Source organism: Rutidosis leptorrhynchoides, chromosome 6 (genome assembly GCF_046630445.1).
Source record: "Rutidosis leptorrhynchoides isolate AG116_Rl617_1_P2 chromosome 6, CSIRO_AGI_Rlap_v1, whole genome shotgun sequence".
Classification (NCBI taxonomy): Eukaryota; Viridiplantae; Streptophyta; class Magnoliopsida; order Asterales; family Asteraceae; genus Rutidosis; species Rutidosis leptorrhynchoides.
In genome coordinates, this window is record NC_092338.1 from 205,506,954 (window position 1) to 205,512,273 (window position 5,320).

Below are 5,320 nucleotides of genomic sequence, written 5' to 3' on the forward strand. Positions count from 1 at the left end.
GAGCAGTACCGTCCTAGAAACGAAGTCAATAAGCTCAAGGTAGAGCTTAGAGAGTTACGAACACAAGGGTTCGACATTACCACATATGAACGACGATTCACAGAGTTGTGCCTATTATGTCCAGGAACGTTTGAAGATGAAGAAGAGAAGATCGACACGTTTATAAAAGGGTTACCAGTAAGGATTCAAGAAGATGTGAGTTCACAAGAGCCCGCTTCCATACAAAAGGCAAGTCGAATGGCTCATAAACTCATAAATCAGATTGACAGAAGAATTAAAGAGCAGGCGGCCGAAGAAGCCAACACGAAACAACTCAAGAGAAAATGGGAAGAAACCAGTGACAAGGGTCACCAATACAGCAACAACAACAATTACAACCACAACCGCAACAACAATCGCAATAATAACCGCAATCCCAACAATAACTACAACAAATGTCCCAGCAACAACAACAACTACAACAACCATTCCAACAACAAAAACAATCCCAACAACAACCTCAATAACAACAACGGCAACAAAAACCAAAAATGCCAAAGATGTGAAGAGTACCACCAGAATGGGTTCTGCACGGCATTTTACACCAAGTGTAAAAGAACTGGCCATGATGCGAAAAAGTGTGAGGTCTACGGATCAAAGTTTAACAGAACTAAAGGAACAAATAGTTGTGAAACAAGTAATGCCGCCTTTGTTTGTTATGGATGTGGAAAACCGGGCCACATTAGAAGTAATTGCCCGAATCAGGGGAATACAAATGGGCAGGGCCGCGGAAGAGTTTTCAATATTAATACGGCAGAAGTGCAGGAAGACCCGGAGCTTGTTACGGGTACGTTTCTTATTGATAATAAATCTGCTTATATTTTATTTGATTCGGGTGTGGATAGAAGCTATATGAGTAGAGATTTTTGTGCTAAGTTAAGTTGCCCATTGATGCCTTTGGATAGTAAATTTTTACTCGAATTAGCAAACGATAAATTAATTTCAGCAGATAATATATGTCGGGATAGAGAAATTAAACTGGAGGATGAAACGTTTAAAATTGATTTAATACCAGTCGAGTTAGGGAGTTTTGATGTAATAATTGGTATGGACTGGTTGAAAAAGGTGAGAGCAGAGGTCGTTTGTTACAAAAATGCGATTCACATTATGCGTGAAAAGGAAAAAGCTTTAATGGTTTACGGAGAAAAGCACAACGCGAAGTTAAATCTTATTAGTAGTTTGAAGGCGCAAAACTAATAAGAAAAGGTTGTTACGTCATTGTAGCACACATCGAAGAAGTTAAACCTGAAGAAAAGAACATCAGTGATGTTCCCGTCGCAAAATAATTTCCCGATGTATTTCCGAAAGAATTACCAGGATTACCCCCACAACGATCCGTTGAATTTCAAATAGACCTTGTACCAAGAGCTGCACCAATAGCTCATGCTCCATACAGACTCGCACCCATTGAAATGAAAGAATTACAAAGTCAGTTACAGGAACTTTTAGAGCGTGGTTTTATTCGACCAAGTACATCACCATGGGGAGCTCCTATTCTGTTTGTCAAGAAGAAAGATGGTACATTTAGGTTGTGTATCGACTACCGAGAGTTGAACAAACTTACCATCAAGAACCGTTACCCATTACCGAGAATCGACAACTTATTTGATAAACTACAAGGCTCGTCGATTTATTCGAAGATTGATTTACGTTCTGGGTATCATCAAATGCGGGTGAAGAAGGATGATATTCCAAAGACTGCTTTTAGGATGCGTTACGGTCATTACGAGTTTATGGTTATGCTGTTTAGATTGACTAACGCACCAGCTGTGTTCATGGACCTCATGAACCGAGTGTGTGGGCCATATCTTGAAAAGTTTGTCATTGTTTTCATCGATGACATACTTATTTACTCGAAGAATGATCAAGAGCACGAAGAACATTTGAGAAAAGTGCTAGAATTGCTGAGAAAAGAAAAACTGTACGCTAAGTTTTCAAAGTGTGCATTTTGGTTGGAAGAAGTTCAATTCCTCGGTCACATAGTGAACAAAGAAGGTATTCAGGTGGATCCAGCAAAGATTGAGACCGTTGAAAAGTGGGAAACCCCGAAAACTCCGAAGCATATACGCCAATTTTTAGGACTAGCTGGTTACTACAGAAGGTTCATCCAAGATTTTTCCACAATAGCAAAACCCTTGACTGCATTAACGCATAAAGGGAGGAAATTTGAATGGAAGGATGAACAAGAAAAAGCGTTTCAATTGTTGAAGAAAAAGTTAACTATGGCACCTATATTGTCATTACCTGAAGGGAATGATGATTTTGTAATATATTGTGAGGCCTCAAAGCAAGGTCTCAGTTGTGTATTAATGCAACGAACAAAAGTAATTGCTTATGCGTCTAGACAATTGAATATTCACGAGCAGAATTATACGATGCATGATTTGGAATTAGGCGCGATTGTTTTTGCATTAAAGACTTGGAGGCACTACTTATATGGGGTCAAAAGTATTATATATACCTACCACAAAAGTCTTCAACACATATTTAATCAGAAACAACTGAACATGAGGCAGCGCAGATGGATCGAATTGTTGAATGATTACGACTTTGAGATTCGTTACCACCCGGGGAAGGCAAATGTGGTAGCCGACACCTTGAGCAGAAAGGACAGAGAACCTATTCGTGTAAAAGCTATGAATATAATGATTCACACTAACCTTACTACTCAAATAAAGGAGGCGTAACAAGGAGTTTTAAAAGAGGGACACTTAAGGGATGAAATACCCAAAGGATCGGAGAAGCATCTTAATATTCGGGAAGACGGAACCCGGTATAGGGCTGAAAGAATTTGGGTACCAAAATTTGGAGATATGAGATAAATGGTACTTAGAGAAGCATATAAAACCAGATACTCAATACATCCTGGAACGGGAAAGATGTACAAGGATCTTAAGAAACATTTGTGGTGGCCAGGTATGCAAGCCGATGTTGCTAAATATGTAGGAGAATGTTTGACGTGTTCTAAGGTCAAAGCTGAGCATCAGAAACCATCAGGTCTACTTCAACAACCCGAAATCCCGGAATGGAAATGGGAAAACATTACCATGGATTTCATCACTAAATTACCAAGGACTGCAAGTGGTTTTGATACTATTTGGGTAATAGTTGATCATCTCACCAAATCAGCACACTTCCTGCCAATAAAAGAAGATGACAAGATGGAGAAGTTAGCACGACTGTATTTGAAGGAAGTCGTCTCTAGACATGGAATACCAATCTCTATTATCTCAGATAGGGATGGCAGATTTATTTCAAGATTCTGGCAGACATTACAGCAAGTATTAGGAACTCGTCTAGAGATGAGTACTGCCTATCATCCACAAACTGATGGGCAGAGTAAAAGGATGATACAAGCACTTGAAGACATGTTACGAGCATGTGTTATTGATTTCGAAAATAGTTGGGATCGACACCTTCCGTTAGCAGAATTTTCCTACAACAATAGCTACCATTCAAGCATTGAGATGGCGCCGTTTGAAGCACTTTATGGTAGAAAGTGCAGGTCTCCGATTTGTTGGAGTGAAGTGGGGGATAGATAGATTACGGGTCCGGAGATAATACAAGAAACTACCGAGAAGATCATCCAAATTCAACAACGATTGAAAACCACCCAAAGTCGACAAAAGAGCTACGCTGACATTAAAAGAAAAGATATAGAATTTGAAATTGGAGAGATGGTCATGCTTAAAGTTGCACCTTGGAAAGGCGTTGTTCGATTTGGTAAACGAGGGAAATTAAATCCAAGGTATATTGGACCATTCAAGATTATTGATCGTGTCGGACCAGTAGCTTACCGACTTGAGTTACCTCAACAACTCGTGGCTGTACATAACACTTTCCATGTCTCGAATTTGGAAAAATGTTTTGCTAAAGAAGATCTCACTATTCCCTTAGACGAAATTCAAATCAACGAAAAACTTCAATTTATCGAAGAACCCGTCGAAATAATGGATCGTGAGGTTAAAAGACTTAAGCAAAACAAGATATCAATTGTTAAGATTCGATGGAATGCTCATAGAGGACCCGAATTCACCTGGGAACGAGAAGATCAGATGAAGAAGAAGTACCCGCACTTATTTCCAGAAGATACGTCAACACCTCCAACTGCTTAAAATTTCGGGACGAAATTTATTTAACGGGTAGGTACTGTAGTGACCTGAACTTTTCCATGTTTATATATATTAAATGAAATTGATATTTATATGATTAAGTGTTTCTAACATGTTAAGCAATCAAACTTGTTAAGACTTGATTAATTGAAATAGGTTTTATATAGACAATTGACCACCCAAGTTGACCGGTGATTCACGAACGTTAAAACTTGTAAAAACTATACGATGTCATATATATGGATATATATATAGTAAACATGGTATTATGATAAGTAAACATATCATTAAGTATATTAAAAATGAACTACATATGTAAAAACAAGACTACTAACTTAAGGATTTCGAAACGAGGCATATATGTAACGATTATCGTTGTAGCGACATTTAATTGTATATATATATATATATATATATATATATCATATTAAGATACGTTAATACATCATAATATCATGATAATGTAATAATTTAATATCTCATTTGATATAATAAACAATGAGTTAACAACACTTAACAAGATCGTTAACCTAAAGGCTTCAAAACAACACTTACATGTAACGACTAACGATGACTTAACGACTCAGTTAAAATGTATATACATGTAGTGTTTTAATATGTATTCATACACTTTAGAAAGACTTCAAGACACTTATCAAATTACTTCTATTTAACAAAAATGCTTACAATTACATCCTCATTCATTTTCATCAACAATTCTACTCGTATGTACTCGTATTTGTACTCGTACAATACACAGCTTCTAAATGTATTTACTATTGGTATATACACTCCAGTTATTAGCTCTTAGCAGCCCATGTGAGTCACCTAACCATGCGGGAACCATCATTTAACATCTAGTATGAAATATCTCACAAAATAACAAACTAATGGAGCCTATATGACACCTCCATATTCACGTGAATGATGAAGTCCACAAACACTTTCATTTTGCAACTTACATGCATCAAACTACTCTCTCTCAAGTGTTCTTACTTTGTTCTAAGTGTTCTTCATCATCTTCAACAAAATTTAGCTCAATCTAGTTCATAAATCCATACATAAACCAAGTTATAAAATAACTACTCAAGAACACACCAACAACACTTCCAAGTTTGCTAGCTTACTTCCAATCTTGCAAATCCACTTTGAGTGATCATCCAAACTCA